This window comes from Pinus tabuliformis, chromosome Q, assembly GCF_031772625.1.
Source record: "Pinus tabuliformis cultivar Carrire ecotype Pingquan chromosome Q, CPIR1, whole genome shotgun sequence".
In the NCBI taxonomy this organism is placed as follows: domain Eukaryota; kingdom Viridiplantae; phylum Streptophyta; class Pinopsida; order Pinales; family Pinaceae; genus Pinus; species Pinus tabuliformis.
The window spans coordinates 1,271,137,659-1,271,162,546 of record NC_142296.1 but is presented as its reverse complement, the minus strand read 5'-3'; positions in this window follow the sequence as shown (position 1 = coordinate 1,271,162,546).

Below are 24,888 nucleotides of genomic sequence, written 5' to 3'. Positions count from 1 at the left end.
TTCATAATTGTTTTGGCTAACTTTTTATACGAAACAATCATTTTTAAAAGGATTCTATTCTCATTGTGATTGAATGATTTTCATTATCAATTGCTTTTAGAAATTATTTTAGATCACATAAGTAAACGTTACTCCCAGGATAGTTTAAAGTTAGATGTTTTCTTTGATTACAATAGATTGCATATGATAGTTAGAAGATAAATTAGATTTAGAACAAGCATTCACCCCATAAAACCCTAAAAATAAAAACATCATCCTGCTAGCACACACATCATAAAGAGATTGGGAAACTGGTCCCATCATCCCGAGTCGAAGCCACTATTCCAAACAGAAAAGGAGCTACATTAAGGTCTGGACCGAGTAGTTATCTCCCTTGTTGTAGACCCGATTTTTCGAGCCTTCAACATATTTGGTGCTAGAAGGAGGGCCTGATTATGAATGGCAAGTAAATATACATCTTCATGCCATTGTAAGAGTAAAACTCCCTCACCATCACCCTCAACTTCTCGTTCGCATTCAAAATATTCCATCGTTGAACTAGAAGTTGAAAAGAAAATATAGAGCACATTACTGAAGTCCTAAACAAGCCAGATCATTCTTCTTTAGATCCCCTTGAGTTATAAACGTTAATACATAAGTTAAAAGGAATTTCTTTATCTCAAGAAGAATCTGAGTTTTCCCAAGGGAGTGTTACTTCTCATCTGACCCCGTCTCAACGACTGACCAGAGCACAAAGTGAAAAGCTAGGAATCCCACCAGTTGAGTTTCCTTTGCTGAGTCGTAAGAAAGCTAGGAAAACACCAGCAGAATCTCAGAGTGAGGTTCTGTCATCATCTTCGTCTACCATCCCATTGTAGGAATTTACAGGGTAAGTTCCTCAGACAGAACACCAAAGGACACCGCTCACAACCAGATCGCTGATCAATACACCAGTATTTTTGACGTGGTTAAAACCCTCAAAGAGGGAAACAGTCCACGGCCTGAGCCATCGCGGCCACTTCAGGAAATTTATTAATAAAAGAATGAAAATTTACATATGCTTCTGTCATGGACGGATTACCCTACAAACGACCCTCCATGCGCTTTAAATAGAAATCATGGACCAATCGGGTGTCAAGCCACGGATCAAGTGTCAGTAATACCGAGGAGAGAATGAACCATCGGATCACTACATATCATGACCGTCGGATTGTAAGTTACAAAATGTACAATGGTAAAGAAACACACTTTACCTAACTCTATACCTAACTCTATACTAGACCAAGTTGTACTTAACTATCTCCTATGTGTCGGAATATCCTAACATCCCCCCTTAAGAACAAATTGGGATAGGATTGAAGGATATACAAATATGACACAATAGGAGAAGGAAGGAGGCACTAGAGCCTATCCCTCCTTAGTGACAACTTCCTGAACACCAACCATAAATCGAAGATTAGTGAACTTCGCCTCTATGAGAGCCTTTGTAAAGATGTCTGCAACTTGATTATCTATTGAACAATATTGCACTTCAAGAACATGGTCATGAATGAGCTTTCTGATGAAGTGCATGTGCAGTTCAATGTGTTTGCTGTGCTGATGTTGGACTGGATCTTTGCATAGCTGAATGGCACTTTGATTATCACACCAAAGTGTAGTCGGATGCTACTGCTGAAAGCCAAACTCTGACAGGATCTGATGAAGCCACAAGGCTTCCTTAATAGCTTCTACAACACCACGATACTCTGCTTCTGCTGATGAAAGAGAAATGGCAACTTGTTTCTTACAAGCCCATGTAATAGGTCCTGAACCAAGAGTGAACACATAACCGGCAGTAGACTTCCGATCATCAGGGTCACCAGCCCAATCAGAATCAGTGAAACCAACTAATAGAGGAGTTGCTTCGGCACTGTAATGAATCCCAAACTGAACTGTACCTTGAACATAACGAAGTATTCTTTTAGCTGCTTTCCAATGATTTTCATGTGGGTTTTGCATAAACCGAGAAACAAGGCCAACAACAAAGGAAAGGTCAGGACAAGTATGGGTTAGATACAAAAGTTTTCCTACAAGTTGACGGTATGAGGTAGCATCAACTTCAGGAGAAGTACAAGTGACTGAAAGTTTTACTCTAGACTGAAAGGGAGAAGGGGCTGGCTTACAGTCTTCCATGTGAAAGTGGCGGAGAATATCACAGGCATACTTGGACTGAGAAAGGGAAATACCTTCCTTGGATTGCAAGACTTGAAGACCGAGAAAATAATGTAAGTGTCCTAGGTCTGTCATTTCAAACTTCCTTTTAAGGCTAGACTTCACATGGTTTATAAGGTTGGGATCAATACCGGTAAGGATAAGATCATCAACATAAAGAACAAGAATGATAAGAGACTTGCCCACTTGCTTGGTGTAGACAGTATTGTCAGAATGACACCCAGAAAAGCCAGATTCTAAAAGAAAGCTATCCATTTTGGCATACCAAGCTCGAGGAGCTTGCTTGAGACCATAAAGGGATTTATTAAGCTGACATACAAGGCTGGAGCCTGTTTTTATGAAGCCAATGGGTTGTTCCATGTAGATTTCTTCATGCAAGAAGGCAGATTTAACATCCATCTAATGGACTTCCCATTTGAACGAGGCAGCAAGGGAAAGAACAAGACGGATAGAGTTCATTTTGGCAACAGGGGAGAAGGTTCCAGTGTAGTCAATGCCTTCAACCTGTGAAAAACCTTTAGCAACAAGACGAGCTTTATGTTTATCAACTTTCCCATCTGGTCCATACTTGGTTCTATAAACCCATTTGCATCTAACAAGTTTTCGTCGCTTTGGTAGAGGAACAAGATCCCATGTATCATTTGCCAATAATGAATGATATTCTTCATTCATAGCTGCTTCCCAATCTGGATGGCCTGAAGCTTCTGCAAAGGTGTCAGGAACATAATTTACTGGAGCTTGAGCCAGTAAAGAAGAGGCTCTATCAAACTGAGAACGTGTGCGTCGCTGATCTGTAGGATCACCGGCAAGATCACCTGTTGCATCTCGAGTAGCACGAATCCATTTTGGAAGTTGAGGAGCTGAAGGAGGATCCTGAGATGGTGGGGGAGGATTGTCATCCTCACTTTCATCGTCTGAAGAAGAAATTTTTTCAAAAGTGGAAGAGATAGGGAGAGGTGGCACATTCTTCGGACTAGGCTCGCAGGCCGATATATTTTCATCAAATTTTACATCTCTTCTAATGATAACATTTTTGGACTTAAATAGAATAAGTCTATAGCCTTTGACATTTTCAGAATATCCAACAAAAGTACATTTTTCACTCTTAGGTTCTAAAGCTTTATGCTTTTCATCTCGAATATGGGCCCACGCTTCACTTCCAAAAACACGAAAGTGACTTACATCTGGTTTGATTGAGCTCCATGCTTCTTCTGGAGTGATATTCTTTAAAGCCTTAGTAGGAGTGCGATTTATTATGTAATTTGCACAGTTAATTGCTTCTGCCCAAAAACTAAGACCAAGTCCTTTAGATTGTAGCATACAATTAGCTATTTCCTTTAAGGTGCGATTCTTCCTTTCAGCTACCCCATTTTGTTGTGGAGTATATGGAACAGTATGTTGCATTTCAATTCCATTCTCAGTGCAAAAGTTGATGAATGTGTTTTTAACATATTCTCCGCCATTATCAGATCTTAGCTTAAGAATTTGATGTCCAGATTGTTTTTCAACAAAGGCCTTGAAGGCCAAAAATGTGTTAAATACTTCACTCTTGAGTTTTAAGAAGTATACCCAAGTGCGTCTGGAGAAATCATCAATGAAAGTTAAGAAATACTTGCAGCCAGAGAATGACACAACTGGAAGTGGACCACATAAATCACTATGCACAAGCTGTAAAGGGACTGAGGCAAGCCAAGAGGCACATTTTTCGAAACTGTCCTGATGATGTTTTCCGAGTACACATCCGGAACAAACACCATCTCTGCAAGATACCATAGGAAGACCTATCACCATATTTTCTTTACATAGATGCTGAAGGGAGCGATAGTTTAAGTGACCAAATCGCTCATGCCAAAGTTTGCTCACTTCATCGTTATGAGCAACAAATACTGAGGGAAGATTTGATGACCCAAAGTTGTGAAATTTAAACAACCTTGTAGAATCATCAACAATGCCAATAGCTAAAATATTTTTAGGATCTCTTAGGTCTTTGATTACAACATCATGACGTGAAAATTCAACGATTTTACCTTCACCTGAATGAGTTATCTGATATACAGATAGAAGGTTGTAGAATAAGGTTGGAACACATAATACATCATTAAACTGACCATTTTCTAGATGAACAGTTCCAGTCCCTACAACATTAAGAGATCTATCATCACCAACATATATATTTTCGGTGTTAAAATCATTTAAAGAAGAAAACATGGATTTGTTTTTGGCCATGTGATAAGAAGCTCCAGAATCAATGAGCCACTCATGAGAATGAGAAGAAGAAGATACATTTAGTGCATAGCCAGACCGAGATGCTTGACAACCACATGCAGAAAGTGCCATTCCTGAAGATGAAGTTGAAGTTGAAGAATGCTCCACATGGATGTTATGTTTCTTCATCCCTGCTTCCAAGGCTTCCATCTTCTTAAAGCATTTGGATTCTAAGTGGCCATCTCGATTACAAAAGTTGCAATGTCTATCAGTCTTCTTCCATTTCTTTTTATTTGTCTTATCATTTTGTTGAAATGATTTTTGATTTTGGGGCTGAGATTGCTTAGGACCCTTGTTTGGTTTAGGACCATTCTTTTTAGGATATGACTTCTTAGGATTCTTTGAATTTGGTTGCTGCTGGGCGGCTAACGCTTTCTTGGAAGAGTTTCCAAGATTAAGAAGACCAAGGTGTAAGAGTTTTTCTTGTTCTCTTATTAAAGAATCACAAAAAGAGTCAAAGGAAGGGGACTTGTAGTCTGTTCCTTGAGAAATGAAGGCTTCTCTTGTAGAATGGAAGGTGGAAACAAACACAGAGTAGGCTAGTCCCAACTTAGTAAGAATGGAATAGATAAGGTTACTATCTTCTTTCTTAACTTTAACACCTTCCAAGAGATATCTAAGGGTCTTGAACTTGGACAAGAAATCTTCAATGCAAGAAAAATTATTAGGGTCCAATGTAAGCAACTCATTTTCAAGTTGATGGGCTCTAAGTTCATTTTTAATCCCAAAAACTTTATTGATTTGTTTCATTGCTTCATCAGGAGTATCAAGTTCTGCAATATGGAATCTAAGATCTGGAGAAATAGACATCCCTATCAATCCACGTGCTTGATCTTGCCTATTTTCCCATTTAGCAGCCTTATCTTCATCCTTCGGTTTCTTTTCTTGGCCTGAGGCTATTCTGTAGAGACCTTTACTTCTAAGTAAATCCTCAATGTAGGCCAACCATTGGAAGTAGTTGGTGTTGTCAAGGGTAACTTGGTATTGACTTTCCATTTCAACAGAAACTCAAGCTAAAGATGCTGAAATTAAGTGTTCCAATGGATAGATCTCAAAAAATTAGGCTGGTTTAAAAAAACCGGCTCTGAAAACGGCTTCCGGATGAAGAAGTTATGGCTTTTTGAAAAAAAGTTGTTGAAGTTGCCGACGAAGTGCGGGAATGTGCGGAAATGAAAAAGTTCGCCCCCACAAAATGGAGACTTGAACCCAAGACCTCTACTCTCTTAAGATAGCTTTGAGCTAGTTGAGCTATACAAAAAATTTGTGAGAGAGAGAGAGAGAGGGGGGGGGTGCTTTGGGTTGCGTGCTTGCTTTGAGAAAGCTCTTTTTCCCTACAAAACAAAAAACACAAAAGCCAACACGGACATGCAAAGAAAACGAACCTTACAGCTCGAAGTTAGCTTTAGCTGAAAAACTAAATATTTTCAAAAATGAACCTTGCGGCTCAAAGTTAGATTTGGCCATAAACTAAATATTTTTCTCAATGTTTCTGATTTTCCGAGATCACACTAAGGCACAGGGAAAAGAGCATACGCATGAGAAAAATCCTTCCTTTCTGTTCCTGATTTGCCCAGATCGCACAGAGTCGCAGGGCAAAGAGCATGCGCAGAAATGAAAGGTATAGATCCGGTAATAAAAAAGGCTAAATAAACCGAAACCGAAATAAACAAAGAGAAAATAACTGTAAACTGCAAATAAACACTGTATACCTCCAGATCTTAAAAATGACGCAGCTAGGGCTACCGGAAACATTTTCGCGTGAAACGAAAGGGGTTCCTCACTGGAACAGATGCTCCCAACACAACAGAGCAGTCCTCTCAGCCCGAAAGCAGTCAGAAACAGCAGATCTAGGAAATGACAGTCGGATGCAGTTCTACTGGATTCAGATTTGGATCACCAATGGACGCGGCCCTCAAATAGCTCTGATACCATGAAGGAATTTACAGGGTAAGTTCCTCAGACAGAACACCAAAGGACACCGCTCACAACCAGATCGCAGATCAATACACCAGTATTTTTGACGTGGTTAAAACCCTCAAAGAGGGAAACAGTCCACAACCTAAGCCAACGCGGCCAGTTCAGGCAATTTATTAATAAAAGAATGAAAATTTACATATGCTTCTCTCATGCACGGATTACCCTACAAATGACCCTCCATGCGCTTTAAATAGAAATCATGGACCAATCGAGTGTCAAGCCATGGATCAAGTGTTGGTAATACCGAGGAGAGAATGAACCGTCGGATCACTACATATCGTGACTGTCGGATTGTAAGTTACAAAATGTAGAACGGTAAAGAAACACACTTTACCTAACTCTATACTAGACCAAGTTGTACTTAACCATTTCCTATGTGTCAGAATATCCTAACATCCCCCCTTAAGAACAACTTGGGATATGATTGAAGGATTTACAAATATGACACAATAGGAGAAGGAAGGAGGCACTAGAGCCTAATCTATATCATCACAAGGACATTCATCCATCCCTCAACTCCAGATCATGGTTCACATAGGTACAAGAGAAAAATCCTCCTCTACCCAACCACTTTCAACTACTGTCACTCCCCCTCCTACTCATACCCCAACAATGGTAGGAAACCCACCACCAATGCCATGGGCCAATCCAGGAGCTATAGGAATGCCTGCACCTTTATCGCAATTACCAACTCATCCTGAGAAATGGCTCCCCAAGTTCAATCCTCACAATGGCCTATTAGATGAAGAGCACGTAAATAGTTTCATGCTATCTATTAATTTAAATGGAGCAACAGAAGACGACGCAATTGTATGATTATTCCCCTATAATTTGCAAGGAGTAGCAGGATCATGGTATTTTTCATTACCATTAGGCTCCATTAATAACTGGGATACATTTCAAGATCATTTTTTAACTAAATTTGGAGATGATCGATCTACAACAACCTTAATAAATGACCTCTCCAATTTAAAAGTTGAACCAAGAGAACCAATTAAGGATTTCAATTCTTGCTTCAGTAAATTATTAAACAAAATACCATCAGCATCAAAGCCTAGCAATGAAGTCCAAAATGAATGGTATATTTCTTCTTTTCCTTCAAATTCAGCGATCTTTGTAGATAGATTTTCCAAGCCAACATTAGCTAAAAACATGAAAGAGGCGATAGCTGTAGAGAAACATATCCTAGCCGTAGAAAAGAAAAATGATGTAGATGAAAGAAAGTCTAAAAAAGTGTCTTTTAGAGATGATCCTAAGAAAAAACAATCAAAGGACCCATTCGACCTGGAAGGGTTACAGAAAGTTTTGAAAACCATGTCCAATGAAATGGTTGATATTAAGAAACAAGTAGCAGAAACCTCTTCCAAGAAACCTTTTAAACCCTTTAGGAGAAATCCTTCAACTGATCCTAAACCACCAAATGCTATAACAAACGCAGAATCAGAAGGGGAAGAAGAAGAAGTTTCGAATGAGGAACAAACTGATGATGATGAAGTCATGGAACTACAAGGAATGTGGGACTTCATTCTTCTAGATGAAGAAGATCAAGATGTATTACCTGTTGCTACAAGAAGTAGAAATCAACTTGATCCTCCACAATCCAGTTCTAAATAGAAAAACCCAAGCCCGACTCCTAAGGATAAAATCGCAGGTAAGAAATCCTCACCAAAGGCTACTCAGACAAACCCAGTCCAATTTGATTCAACAACTCCATCCAAAACACTTATCATCTATGATGAAATGGAGTATAAAATTGTTGAAGACATGAAGAAAACTAGGGATCATATTACTTTTCATGAGCTTAGCAAATTAAAGCATTAACAAAAATTGCTTTTGAAAGAGCTTAATGCAGTACCTATTACGCCTCTACCTGCCACTGTAATTTCACAAGCTTCTCATGAAATGGGAAGACCTTCGACTGGCATTTCAACTAAAGTCAGTCCAAATGACATTGCTTTGATTGGAGGAAGGTCAAAATCCCATACTCCACCATTTCTCCTTACCTTTGAAGTTTTCAATAAAAATTTGCATAACTGTCTAGTAGATTCCTATGCCTCATCTAATATTTTGCCTAAGACAATTTGCACAAAGTTAAATGTCCAACCTCAGAAATCTGTAGTATGAATAGTACAGCTGGATCAGTCTCAAGTAGAGGTTATTGGTGAACTTAATCAAGTGACCATAAGGCTTTCATTAAACCTAAAGGTATGTCAAGTTGTTGATATACTTGTCGCAGATATTCCTGAATTTTATGGACTCATCTTTAATAGGGATTGGTCAGAGAAGCTTCACGGTTACTTTGCGACCAACTGGTCTCATATGTGGCTCCATTACAATGGTAAACCAAATCAGATCAAGGTTGAACGAGAAAGACACCAAAAATATATAGTGACGAAGTTAGAAGGAGAAAACGAGCCTGTAGCATACAACAACAACATAATTGGAAACTATTCCATAGATTCTTTCTTATGGAATTTCAACGCTCATACTTCACCTTTTTTTAAAAATTCTGTTTTATCTCAGATAGAAAATTTCTCTCAAACGGACACTTCTAGATGCATTGATTTTGTAGATAGACCTGTAAATAAAACTTTGTTTTGGAAATTTTTTTTTGATGGTTCTAAGTCTAACGATGGAGAAGGAGCAAGTTGTATACTAGTTAGCCCAAAAGGAGAGAAAACCATGCTAACATGTAGAATCGAGTTCGATTGCACGAAAAATAATGATGAATATGAAGCGTTAGTTCAAGGGTTATACAAGGAAATCGGGCTTAATATCAAATACCTGCAAGTATTTGGAGACTCTGAGATTGTTATCAAACAGGTAAGAAATACTATACATTGTCTGTCAGGACACTTGAAGCACTATCAATCGTTAGTACAAGACCTGACTTCACACTTTATAGCATTTAATATTTCATCCATTCCAAGACTCCAAAATTCTAGTGCTGATCTCCTTGCTAATGTAGCTTCCAAGCTTATTCCATCAGAGGACTATAGCCCAGACAGATTCTCGATTGAATTAATCTTTAGACCCTCCATTCCTGATAACATTACCAATTGGAGAGTTTTCAACAATGACCCTGATATTGTGAGTTTTCTAACTTCATAAGGCTCTTACAATAATAAGATAATTGATGAAGACCAACATGACAAGCAGCTGGAACAAGGAAACAACAATAATGATATACCAAAATCCGTAGTCAAGTTAGAGGACCTATATGACCTAAAGGATAGATTCAAACAGTCCACCAATTCAAAACTTCAGAGTTCAACTCTGAGATATGAATTAGTGAATCTAGGGACTGACATAAAACCATAGAACATCAACTTAGGTCTTGGTCTAACACCCGAGGAAAAATTAGCTTTCATTCAACTATTAAAACAATACAAGAGTGTCTTTGCCTGGAATTACGATGATCTTAAAACTTATGACACTTCAACTATACAGCATACAATTCTGATGATCTCTGACGAAAAGCCTATTCAGTAGAAATTGAGGAAAATCCATCCTAATTTGGAAAACTAGATTAAATCTGAGTTGAACAAATCACTAAAAGCCAAGATTATTTTTCCTGTTAGGCATTCCAGCTGGGTCTCCGACTTGTTCCCAGTCAGAAATAAAAACAAAGATATCCAGATTTGTATTGACTTTCGAAATCTCAATAAAGCTTGCCAAAAGGATAATTTTCCACTGCCCCCTATGGAACGCATATTAAAATTGGTTGCAGGGTCTGAACTGATGTCCTTTATAGATGGCTTCTTGGGGTATAGTCAAATCTTGGTCCACCCAGATGATCAATTGAAATCTACATTTAGAACGAAATGGGGCACTTACGCATATCAAAAGATGCCATTTGGGCTGATTAATGCAGGTGCCACATTTCAAAGGGCCATGCACATTGTGTTTAAAGGATTAGTGAATAGGTCAATAATGATTTACTTAGATGACATAACGGTGTATTATAAAAAATGCAGCAATCACCTCAAAGACTTAAAACAGATCTTCCAATGATGTCAAAAATATGGAATCTCACTTAATCCATTTTTTTTTTTTTGCATTAAGTGAAGGAAAGCTTCTCGGATTCATAGTGTCTAAATCTGGAATCCATATTGACCCAGATAGGATTAAGGAAATTTCTGAGATATCCTTACCCCATAACAAAAAATCAATGCAGTCTTTCCTTGGTCAGATCAATTTTGTTAAAATATTTGTCCCTGACTTCTCAAGAATCGTGTCACCTCTCCAAGCCATGATAAAGAAAAACTCTCTCTTCAAATGGGGTCATGCAGAACATGAAGCGTTTGGCTTGATAAAACAAGCAATTATAAATGCCCCATCTCTAGTGACTCCAAACTTTTCCGATCCTTTCACTTTATATACATTTGCCTTTGAGAAATCATATGCTGCCATACTTACACAAGTGAATCAAGATAAAGCCGAAGCCCCAATTGCCTTTTTCAGTTCAAACTTGCAAGGAGCTGAATTAAATTACTCCAATGTTAAGAAACAAGCCTATGCTATTTTCAAAGCAATCAAACACTTCCTTCTAAATACTCATACCAAAATAATAGTACCATTTCCAGCAGTGAGAAATATTTTGGTATAGAAAGATGTGGGTGAAAACAGGGAAAATTGGGTCACAGCTTTGCAAGAATATGATGCTAAAATTAAACCAACAAATATTGTAAAAGGTCAAGGTTTTTGCAGGATGTTGTCAGGAGCATCGCGCATATCAAAAACACAATCCCCAAATAGTGAGGTAAAAGTGCATGAGGTAAGCCTAAACGAATCTGAATCAAGGTATGCTGATATCATGTTCTACTTAAAAAATAGATATGCTCCTCCACATTTGCATCATACAAAGAAAAGAGCCCTAAAGCTAAAAGTTAAACAATATCAAATTGTAAATGATGTACTCTTTAGGATGAATTATGATTCTGTTCTCCTTAGATGCCTTGAGAAATCTAAAGCAGAAAAAGTATTTCAAGAACTCCATGACGGACCAACGGGCTGACACTACGCAGGAGATGCGACAGCACATAAAATTCTCCGCGTAGGCTACTACTAGCCAACTTCATTTAAAGATGCACATAGCTATGTAAGAAGATGTTAGATTTGTCAAATTGCTACTAGAATACAGAGGAAGCCATCGTTACCATTATAGTTTGTCGACATCGATCAACCATTTGAACAATGGGGATTAGATGTAATAGGTGAGATTGTTCCTCACTCTTCCAAACATCATAAATACATCATTAAATCTACCAATTACTTTACCAAATGTGTAGAAGCAGTTCCACTCAAGACAACTAACTTTGAGAGTATCATCGAATTTATAGATCAATTCATAATCACCAGGTTTGGCTTACCTTCTGCTTTAATGTTTGATAATGCATCATATTTTTCAGGTAATGCTATGACTGAATTTGTGCTCAAAGGAGGTTTCAAACTTAAATACTCTGCTAATTATTATCCGTAAGGAAATGGGTTGGCTGAATCAACAAACAAAAACCTTATTAGAATCATTAAATGGACTATTGATCAAAATCATAGAAACTGGCATAAGTCTTTAATGTATGCTCTTTGGGAAAATCGAATAACTCAAAAAACTTCTACTGTCACTTCACCTTTTAATTTAGTTTATGGGAAGGAAGTGGTCCTACCAACAAATCTAGCTATTCCTTCTTTAGCCTTAGTTTAATTCATTGAAGAAACCCCTTCCTCATGCTTGCAATTAAGACAATTGCAGATCCTTAAGCTTGAAGAGGAACGAGAAAAGGGGAGAATTACCCACACGCATCATCAACAATTAGTAAAAGATTCTTTTGATTCAAACTTGGTACCTAGAAAAGATTTTTTTCTTGGATATTAAAATGGGATAAAGCCCATGAAGAGAAAGGAAAGCATACTAAATTCCAACGGATGTGGCTTGGACCATTCCAAATTGTCAAACTGATTGGTCCATCAACTTTCATGTTACAAGATTTAGCAAGGAAAAGAGAATCTTTACCTATTAATGGATAGATGCTAAAGAAAATTTCCCATAGGAGATTATCTCTTCTATTTTCTATAGATTATAGCTTTTAGTTAAGTTTTCTTTTGATAATAAAACTGGTCGAAAATGTTCACTTTTGGTTTCCATGAAAAGAATAGTGTCTCATGTCAATTTTGTTTTTTTGCTTGTATAAGTGGGAGTGATTAGGAAAATTAATCTCCATTTTTGAAACATAGGGTCAAGTGCTATCATTTTGAAAATTTTGCCTATTCTTTTGTTTCAATTATACATATTTTGGTTAAAATCCACCTTAGGAAGAAGTTTTCCTTATATCAGTCGCAAAAGGTATCAATAACAAAACAAAGATTTTATGTGGAAAATCTATCTTTAAACTCTACAATTGTTGTCTAGAAGAATTCTTAAGGAACCAATGACTTCCCCCCTACTTTAGGAAATTGCGAGATTCAAAGGGTAATCCAACTATGCAATTTAAACTCAAAAAATAAGAGGTCTCATCAAGAGCTAGCTTATCATGATCATAAAGATTATAACTAACTGACATTCCCATACTGCATATCGAAACAGGGTAATGACTTGCGATTGTTTTAACCAAAAGACAAGGGGTCTCATCATGAGCCAGCTTGTTCAGTTAAGTTATAAATCAAGTGAATGGAACTGTCAATTTTCGCCACCAAACTATTAGTGCCTAGATTTACCTCAGGCCGAAAAGGTAGGATCCAGGGCCAACATCAAACCACGCTCAGCCTCGTAGCTAGACCTACAAGGACATGAGAGGGCTCTCTCCGGGTCATTCTCAGCAAAAGATAATCGATGGGACTTGAGATGACTGAAATAAAAACGGATTTTAGGCTAGGTATGAAGTACAAGGATTTGATGTGATTTTTTGTGGTTTTGTTGGAATCAAGGGAAAGGAAGATCTTGGGGTGTGGGGATTGAGGCTCAGTTCTGCAGAGATCTCAATGGGGCAAGGTAGGCAATCGTTTTGGCACTTAAATTTTAGTGAGATGGAGGGAAAAGACAGGTGAGGTGTTGAAGAGGGCAAGAGGGCAGGCCTACAACTCAGTAAGAGTGGTAGCTTCTTCTCTGATATGTCTGCCACCTCTATGAGGCCTCCTGGGTGCATGTCCCTCCGTGGGTGAATCACTTTGGGTCTCTTCCTCATAATCATATGAAGGATCAGATGCCATAACTGGTGATAGACAAATTGGCTTGGAGAAATAGGTGCCGAAACTATGTTGGACTGCCTTTGATGATTGTTTGACCTCTACTACCAAGGGAAAACAATGAAACAAGGGACTGTTAGGAGAGGGAAAAATAGTGGGAATTTTGGGACTGTTGGGACAGAGTTAGCTAGGGAAAATATGGGATGTTTGGGAGGTTTTGTATAAGGTTAGGGTTTGGGATTTTATAATAGGAAATTTGGGAAAGGGAACTTGGGACAGGGGATTAGTGAATTTAGCGGGTAGAGGAACTTAGGGAAGCATGAAAACAGGGAAAAATGGGGTAGGGAATGATGGAGGGAAGATGAACTTGGTAGCAAAATAGATTTTCAAAATCCTAGGCAACAATTTTTGTTTGTGGAATTTGTAATGGTAGGGCTTGATTATTTGTTAAAACACTCACGACATCAACCATCATAACATAAACACCAAACTTGGATAAACAACAGAGGTGAAGCTCAACCTACTTGGAACAAGGTGAACCTATGCGATTTTGGTGATTGGAGGTCGTTCTGGTGATTTTCGGGCTTCTTGGCTGTATGCACCGTGTAGCATGCCCAATGCACCGCGCCTCACCAATGCACTGTGCCTGTGTTAAAATGAATTGAAGACTAAGGCCTAGTGGTCTGCGCCGCGCCCCCTGCCCAGTGCACTGCACCGGTCGATTTGGAGTGAATTTCACCCGAAACTCCCACAATCACTTTGCTTTGTTTTCTCTTGGCTCTTGGAGTGCAAATGAGTTTCAAACACTTGGAGGAATGGTTAATATATGGAGCTTTTAAATTTATTTTTGCTAAAACCCACTTTCATAACGTTTTGCCTTTGACTTTATTTACAAACTCTGTTTTTTGGACCTTTTCACTTCTTTTGAACTTCATGATGAATTTAATGACCTGAGCTTTGCTTGCTTTGCAGGTGTTGGAGCGTTTTAGACTAGGGAAAGAAACTAGGGTGCAAATGAAAGAATTTACAATGAGGAAAAGAAAATTTCCATGATTTTGTACAATAAATACTAAATAATCAGTTTTTTCCTCAAAACAGAGTTTTGAGGAAAAACACATTTTCAAATGCTTGGTGATAAAATTTATTGATGTTGCAACCTCCTCATGGCCTTCTAGCAATTATTGGACATTTTAACACATTTTTTGACGAAACCCTAATGAAACCATAGACCTAATTGACCATGAAACCCTAAAGACAACTTTTGCAATTTTCAAGATAAAAATAAGACTTTGTGTGTTTCTAAATAAACAAACATTAGCCGGCAGGTAGATAACATGAGGGAAACTGGAGGAATACCATTGCCGTCAGATGATCTATGCACCTAATGGAGTGCAAATGATTGGGCGGGACACCTAACATGAAATGCAATAAGAGGATTTGATCTTTGATGGAGGGTTGACAATACCGACTCTAACATTGGCTCCAATGGGGATGGAAGCTCGTTGGAGGTGCCAGGAACTATGGATCTCTGGGAAAGCAGGCAGTGCCTTCCTCCATTGGTCTATGGATTCAATCACTTTGATAGAACAAAACTGAACTCTTGACTAAAAGACTCAATTTCTGGACTGAACGTGACTCAAATTGACTCATTTTCAAGACTGAAATTGACCAAAATACTTAAATCAAACAAACCAAACCAAAATTGAAATCCAAATTCAGCTTTATAGCCTTCACCTCAGGCCCCAAGCTAAAGAAGGAAGACAATACACTCTTGCAATGGAATTTAAACCAACCGGTATATACAATGATGAATAGGACAACAAAAAACAGTTTACACAATATACCATTTAAGAAGATGACCATTGATCGACGCACTAGGATAGTCTTCACCTTTCAGCTCTTGCAAAAGGAATGCACTCTAGCCTCGATGTGCATCAATCTTGTACGGTCCTTTCCAAATATTTTCAAATTTTCCATGCTTACCCTTCTCTTCATTCCTTGCATCCCATTTCAACACTATGTCTCCAATTTCAAACCTATCCACCTTGGCTTTCTGGTCATATATCCTCTTAATTCTTTCTTGCAGCTTCGAAGTATGCTGAAATACCTCTTCTCTTGTTTGCTGCAAATGTATCATTTGGTTGATTCTCTGCTGCAAACCATCATCCTCGCTGCCAGCTTTTTGCAACAATTTCACCACCAGGACAGCCAAAGAGGTCGGGAATACTGTATCCACACCGTACACAAGCTCAAAAGGAGACATGCCAATGAATTTCTTCTGACTTACCCTATCTGCCCAAAGTGCATTGATCAGCTTTTTGATGATGTTGACAAGGTCTGCGAAACTAGAGATTTTGGGTTCGATCCCTAGTATGGTCGCCACTATGTTAGTGCCTAGATTTACCTCAGGCTAAAAAGGTAGGATCCAGGGCCAACATCAAACCACACTCAGCCTCATAGCTAGCCCTACAAGGACATGAGAGGGCTCTCTCTGGGTCAATCTCATCAAAAGATAATCGATGGGGCTTGAGAAGACTGAAATAAAAATTGATTTTAGGCTAGGTATGAAGTAGAAGGATTTGATGTGATCTTTTGGGGCTTTTGTTGGAATCAAGGGAAAGGCAGATCTTGGGGTGTGGGGATTGAGGCTCAGTTCTACAAAGATATCGATGGGGCAAGGTAGGCAATCATTTTGGCACTTAAATTCTAGTGAGATGGAGGGAAAAGACAAGTGAGGTGTTGAAGAGGGAAAGAGGGCAGGCCTGCGACTCAGTAAGAGTGGTAGGTTCTTCTTTGATATGTCTTCCACGTCTATGAGGCCTCCTAGGTGCATGTCCCTCCATGGGTGAATCACTTTGGGTCTCTTCTTCATAATCATATGAAGGATCAGATGCCATAACTGCTGATAGACAAATTGGCTTGGAGAAATAGGTGCTGAAACTGTGTTGGACTGCCTTTGATGATTGTTTTACCTCTGCTACCAAGGGAAAATAGTGAAACAAGGGACTGTTAGGAGAGGGAAAAATAGTGGGAATTTTGGGACTGTTGGGACAGAGTTAGGTAGGGAAAATATGGGATTTTTGGGATGTTTTGTATAAGGTTAGGGTTTGGGATTTTATAATAGGAAATTTGGGAAAGGGAACTTGGGATAGGGGATTACTGAATTTAGGGGGTAGAGGAACTTAGGGAAGCATGAAAACAGGGAAGAATGGGGTAGGGAATGATGGAGGGAAGATGAACTTGGTAGCAAAATAGATTTTCAAAACCCTAGGCAACAATTTTTGTTTGAGGAATTTGTAATGGTAGGGTTTGATTATTTTTTAAAACACTCACCACATCAACCATCATTACATAAACACCAAACTTGGATAAACAGTAGAGGTGAAGCTCAACCTACTTCGAACAAGGTGAACTCGTGCAATTTTGGCGTTTGGAGGTCGTTCTGGTGATTTTCTGGCTTCCTAGCTGTATGCACCGCGCAACATGCCCAATGCACTGCACCTCACCAATGCGTTGTACCCGTGTTAAAATGAACTGTAGACTAAGGACCAGTGCGCCGCACCTGATGGGTGCACTGCGCCTCCTGCCAAGTGCGTCGCACCTGTCGATTTGGAGCGAATTTCACCCAAAACTCCCACAATCACTTTGCTTTGTTTTCTCTTGACTCTTGGAGTGAAAATGAGTTTCAAACACTTGGAGGAATGGTTAATATATGGAGGTTTTAAATTTATTTTTGCCAAAACCCACTTTCATAATGTTTTGTCTTTCACTTTATTTACAAACTCTGTTTTTTGGACCTTTTCACTTCTTTTGAACTTCATGATGAAGCTAATGACTTGAGCTTTGCTTGCTTTGCAGGTGTAGGAGCTTTTTAGAGTAAGGAAAGAAACCAGGGTGCCGATGAAAGAATTTACAATGAGGAAAACAAAATTTCCATGATTTTGTACAACAAAATACTCTATTTTTTCCTCAAAACAGAGTTTTGAGGAAAAACACATTTTCAAATGCTTGGTGATAAAATTTATTGATGTTGCAACCTCCTCATGGCCTGCTAGCAATTATTGGACATTTTAACACATTTTTTGACGAAACCCTAATGAAACTCTAGACCTAATTGACCATGAAACCCTAAAGACAACTTTTGCAATTTTCAAGATAAAAATAAGACTCTGTGTGTTTCTAAATGAACAAACATGAGCCAACAGGTAGATAACCTGAGGTAAACTAGAGGAATGCCACGGCCATCAGATGATCTATGCACCTAACGGAATGCAAATGACTAGGCGGGACACCTAACATGAAATGCAACAAGAGGATTTGATCTCTGACGGAGGGATGACAGTACCGATTCTAACACAAACCAAGAGATTGTTCTTTAAGAATTAAAAGAGAAATAAGAAAAGAAAAAGTAATAAGTGTATATGAGGATTTATCTTTGAAAATTGCATGCTTCTCGAGTGGGACAGTAGATCATTGCTGGGTAACGGGTAACCCTGTCGAGGCTATGAACACCTGCTAGTAGCAGAGGGTCTACCTACGACAAATGAGTACACCTAAACTGATCTAAAGAGATGTCTTTGTTTTTATTTTTACAACCAAGTAATGACCGATGTGAGGAAAATGACTACCTGTGGGAAGAAGATAATAAAAAAAAGACATTTAGAACAAGATGATTGTTATTAATAAATATCACTATTTACCTTATATTTCTACAATGAAGTTTCATTTTCAAAACCATTTCTATTTTGGAAGTTTTAGAAAATTCAAAAAACCATCAAAGATAATTGGTTCTTTCAAGTGAATCGCCAATTGTTGTGACCATCAACAACCACCCTTGTATTAGTGTTAGTAATAACATTAATAAATGGGGACCCTTCCAAACAAATTAATCTTAGCATTTAATGTTGCCTTTTAGTTTTTAGAATAAAGCAAGATGTCAAAGTGGAACTTTCTAAAACATGGAAATTTAACTTTTCATACTCTAAGTGCACAAAACTTCACAAACTACAAGTTTTCTTATAAAAGGCACTACATGACCATAAGACCTAAGAAAAACTTTATAACGGAAATTCTTGAATATATAAGCAAACCATGAAAAAACCTGCTTTAGAAAATATTATTCTCGCATCGCAAAAGGTTACAACAGACATCCCTTATAAAAGTAACTCCTCGAAAATGCGATCTGCGAGAATGCGAGATCATGAAGCTTACAACCTCATCACATCGCAAATTCCAATACCGCGGCACTACTTTATGTAACATAACCAAATATCGCAAAATGTGATAGCGTCTCGCAAATCGCATATCGTAGCGGCTCAACGTAACGATGGTTTTTAACGAAAGCAGGTTTTGCGATATAGCGATCTGTGATATTGCAAAGCAAATCGCAAAATCACTTTTATCGCAATTCGAAGGGCTCAGAGTTCTAGGACAGAAATTTTCGACGTTCGATGCAAATTTATGGACATTAAAGTTTAGTATAATAGTCCATCAGTGGTCATTTATTAAAAACGATTCGGATCAGTGTAAAGGACCATTTGACGCAAGTTGATATCTTTTGATATGATTTAGAATTAAAGATCTCCCGTCACCTTATTTTCGTCTTTCTATTGATTATTCCTATATTCACTATCATCTTATCATATTTTTGCTCTCTACTTGCAAATTCTCAGGAAGAACACACAGAGCGTAATACACAAAGAAATGGGGAAGAAAGGCAAGGCTCCTATGTCTCAGAAGATAGAAATGGCTCCATTATTCACAGACACTACCTGTAGTCAAGACACAGTGATATCGTGATATCTACATGGGAAGATATGTATTAGTTGTTGGAGGATGAAAAGCCAAGAATTATGGAGGTTACAGTTACAGCAGATGGACGCGGCTCCTCTAAAGCATCTCTAACTAAACTTGCATGCTCGTTTCTACATCGTATTGCTGCAAGGCCGAAGTTACTCCCATACACTGACATGGTCAAATGGATTATAGATGATGCAGACGTACCTGATAGAGAGTTCAACACGGCCAGCCAACAAGTCATGGGGTCATTTACTCCAAGCAAATTGAGGCGTATGTACCACTTACTAGAACCCCAGGCCAGCTACAACAAGCAATTCATCAAGAAGTTCACCAAGGAGAATGAAGACTTGGCAAAATGCACAAAGCACTGGTCAAACAATGAGGAAAGACTTAAAAAGGATAAAAATGGTATGTACGCCACTGGCTCTCTTTGTTCTCCTTACTGTTTTGCTACTGCAATGTTATGTAGATTGTTTGGGAAACCAGACATCAACAAGTTTTCATCAGAATGGTTACCTTTAGTGGATGCGGCTACAAATGCCACAATAATGAATTGGGCCCAAATCTTGTCGGACAATTTGGCCACTGCAATTTTAGCATACAGAACTAAAAGAAGCTTTACCACGAGGGTTTACCCTCCATTCTTTTTTAGCGCCTATATTATGGACGTTGTATGTTTTGTTTCCAATTTTCCTATTATGGGTTGGAGGTGGACGGTACAAAATCCACTTCCCATTTAGGTTTATCAAAAAGTATTGTGGGAATCCAATTTCATCCCACATTTCTTCAAAATTTGTCATAGAGTTATGCTCCCGATTTTTAAAATGCTCTACAACTGAGATGCCCCAAGATTTTCCCCAGAAGCTGAAGTGGATATTCTCTCAGTGGCAAGGTGGTTTGGGGAAGAATTGTTCATGTATATCAGAGTGTTTGGTAGCATTGCTTCACCCCATGTGCTACCTTTTTATGTCCCTGACAAACTGATGGGTAGGGAGATAGCCTATCAGACCTATGGCATGGGGGGAATGAGAAAGGTTATGAAAGATTCCAAGAAGGCCATTTGGCCCCAATTTTCTGTACTATGCAAAGCATTTGCATTGCATGACTTGGGTCATGCTTTCAAAGAAGTAGATAATGTATTATGTTTACAACTACCAAAGTTCCCAGGGAGGAAATATGATCCCTTTGGGGTAGTAAGTAATTTTACTACAATGGTTAAAGTAAAAGTGTTTTCTCATGAATAATATCCCTATGACAAATTTTTTCTGTAGAAAAACACCTTCAAAGAAGTCCAGCATGTAGCACGAATTCAGTTTGACCAAGAAAAGCTCTAAAAGTTTAACAATTATAGAAAGTAGAGCTTTTCAAAAGTTCCATTGGACCAATTTCTCATTGAACCAATAAGGGAGCCTACTCCCAGTGTTAGCATAAGTGAAGGTTCAAAAGAGAAGTCTAAAACAAGTTCTAAAAAAGAATCAGCTGAAAAGTATGATGATCAGTCCAAGAGTGAAAATAACAGAAGAAAGGAGTCAATTAAAGACATGGCTCAATCTATAGAAAAACCTGATCAGCAGGCTTTGTCCCCAAAATAAGCTGAAGTACCCACTCCTCTTACAAAGCTAACAAAGACACTTGTAATTGATCTAGAAGGGGAGTGGGAAAATTTTAATAAGATTCTAAGCATAAAGGAGAAAACTCCAGAGCTGCCAACAAATCAAAAAGAGACGGCTACAAAGATGGTAATATAAAGGGCTATAAATACTCAGGAAATGGAGCACATTCTTGTTGTCGCCTTGTCCGAGATTGTACTAAGTATAGATGGGATTCCTCCTCTAGATTTATTTTATAGCCCTCAACATAAAGCTGTCATCAAAAGACAAAGAAAGAAATGAAAATTGGATGTTGTGCTCGCTCTCGAGGATGAACCTCTGGATGTTCTTTGGAAAGACCCCACTACAAACCCATCGGAAAATCTAACTAAGCTCTCACAGATCGCAGGAGCATACGCTTCAGCAACTATTGATAAAGCAACAGAAGTTCAATTGTTACTTAAAGAGAAAGAGGATAGGATTTTGTTTTTGGAACATCAGTTACAACAAGTCAGCATCAATCAAGAAGCAGAAACACACTAGGAAGACTTCCAGCAAATGCAATTGGCACATCAAAGTAGTTTGGTCAGTAAAGAAAAGCAATTACAGGATATGATAGAACTGCATAAAGACGATCCCAAAATTGGGGAGTTCATCACAGAAGCACTTGCTCTCAATTCTCAGCTTTTGCAACAAAAAGAATTACTATGCCAGAATATTTTGCGATGGAATTCCCATTGCGAAACGAGCGATAATATTACTGATCAAGTCGTAGAATTGCGACTTGAATACGATTCAATTTTTAAGAAGCTATTAGACTTTTTGAACTGGTAGATATTCGAAGAATGGAAAGGAGCAGACATGCCCAGAATTGACGAATCACACAAAGAAATTTTATTCGCAAAATGGGATTCTCGGTTAAAAGAAGCAGAATAGGCAATGGAAGAGGCATCGACAACAACGAATAGTGTGATTGAGCGCATAAATGAAAACCCGCACAAGGCCAATTTGGTAGCAGAGACCACTCTAGGCTTCCATCCAAGGACACAACAACTTCAAACAATGTGGAAACAAATAGCAGAGGAAAGGGCAGAGGCGATTAAACAGGTAAACAAGTTAAACTGGGAGACATATTGGCAGTACCTGGTAAAACCACATAGCCAATGTATGACTCTGAAGTGCCTCATAACTTCTACCAAGAAGATAGTGGAAGCTGTTGCCAACGTCGTATTTGTAGGGAAATTAAAAGCTGAAGTTGGCCAACTGATGCTCTTGAAACCAATGATGGATATTTGTGATATAAAAGATCAGATGCAAGATTTATCATAGATACAGTTTATTTTTATTTTAGTTTATTTTTGCTTAAAATAAGGTGGGTCATTTAAACCTCCTCATCTATTTTTGTAATATTTATTTTTAGATTTCATAGAGTAGTATTTAAACCCATTTCAAGCATTTAGAGAGTGGTCCAGAAAAACAATTCTTTAGAATGTGCATTTTGCCGCTCCCACTGAGGAGGTTTTGATAAAATGAATGTAACGAGATTTATTTTTTATATGAGTTTGATATCTGCTATTGAAATTCACTTTTGTACTCTTAGTGGATGTTAAGTGATTTGAAGATAGATCTATATTGCTACAACTCATGAGTAGAACATATTGCAAATGGTATTTTTATCTCCTAATACATTTTACTTATGTGTTAAGTGATAAATCATTTTTAGTTATTTATATATTAAAGTTTGAAATATTTTGTTATCATTATTGCGCTTCTGTATGGTGATGTCTTACTCTTTATGTTGAATATGTGAATGACTCTTATGCAATATATTTATCATAATTATTTCTGATAACTTTTATATGGAACAATCATTTTTAAAAGGATTCTATTCTCATTGTGATTGAATGATTTTCATTATCAATTGCTTTTAGAAATTATTTTAGATCGCATAAGTAAACGTTACTCCCGGGATAGTTTAAAGTTAGATGTTTTCTTTGATTACAATAGATTGCATATGATAGTTAGAAGATAAATTAGATTTAGAACAAGAATTCACCCCATAAACCCCAAAAAGGAAAACATCATCCCGCTAGCACACACATCGTAAACATATTGGGAAACTAGTCTCGTCATCCCCAGTCGAAGCCACTATTCCAAATGGAAAAGGAGCTGCATTAAGGTCTAGACTGGGTGGTTATCCCCCTTGTTGAAGACCCAATTTTTCGAGCCTTCAATATGAGGATAAAGGGAAACAACAAGAGATGGATGGGTGGGTATGAAAGGCTACTGATATAGAAGCTGGATTCAATTTGAGTAAGGCAAAGGAGAATTTTATGGAGGCAAGGAAGAGATTTGTGTATGTAGGAGATTCTACATCAAGGACTCAAGGTACGCACACAGAGAGGCCTAAAGGAGTAATTACTGTGCAAGAAATAGACCCCTCATTATTAGCATCATTTTTACAAACCTGCATGAAGCTCCTAAGGGATAATAAGGCAGGAGAGGGGCTGCAAGAGCTAATAGCTAATTGTATTGGCAAGAATAAACCCTCTCCTTAGTAGTGCACAATACACAAAGTATGGAAAAGTAAGAAACGAACTGGTAGAGAAATGAGATTGACTGCCCAAATCAAAGAATTTGAGATGGACCAAGTGATCCTTGATTTAGGATCTAATGCAATTTTTTTGCCAAAGATAACCTGGAAGAGAATGGGTAGACATGCACTACAATGGTCCCCAATCCAGCTAAGAATGGTGAATCAAAAAAATATTATTCCTATGCGGTGCCTATATGGGGTGACAGTGGACATTGAAGGGGCACGTGCCACAGCTGATTTTTAAGTGATTGAAATAGTTGATGATAGTAACCCATACTCAGCACTGCTTGGCATTGATTGGGCATTTGATATGAACATGGTCATCAACATCAAGAAGTGTAGCATGAAATTCGAGAGAAAGGAACTAAGGGTTATTGTTCCACTGGGTCTAGCTGAGGGAGCGCGATATATTGAACTAGTCTGAGATTATGAAGAGGAGGATAATATTGATCAAAATTATAAGCTGACTGCACAAGATGAAGATTGAATCAACCCTATGGTGTATGGGTGAATTACGTGGGAAAAGGACAACTCCTGCAATTCACATTTAGATGAGGATCTCAAACACTGGTAGAATAGGTTGCATGAGGTATTAGTGTTGTGACACAACAAGATTACTTAGTCACTATGATGTATACCTAATGAGGTATGTAACTTACCATATTATTATGATTTAGAGGATGCCAGTTTATTTATATATGAATTTGAGATGGAAGTACTAGAGGAACATTGGTTCTAGGCATCAGACATTGTGCTACAAGCTACACCTGCCTGATGGTGGGGTACACATAAGAACAAATTTGTAGATTGGAAGGAATATTCATGGATGATGAAGTTGTAGTTTGGCTATGCCAGTACCCATATTATGGAGAAATATACAAGAAAGGACGATCCACGGGAGAATCTAGCTCGATGGACAAAAGCCTGGGGGGAAGAACTGCATCTAGAATGGGTTCACATATTCTACCATACTTTGGATACTATTCCAGTGAATTTGTATCTAGAAACAGAGCTACAACACGAAACCACAAAATGGGATGTTTTGAAGGAAATTTTTCTGATAACTTTTAGCTTTGAAGATGGATTTTAATGCGTCGACGAAGAGTTACAAGAGATCAAAGCTGCAATATTCAGAATTCCTAAAGAACATGTCGCATGGGTATAACCAAATTGGAGTATGGAACTATGCCATGCACTTGAATGCTACAATGTGACCACTGAGGAAGGTGAAGAAGATCCTAGCAACATCAACATTCTGAGCCAGAAGGACAATAAAAAGTCAAGGGGCCT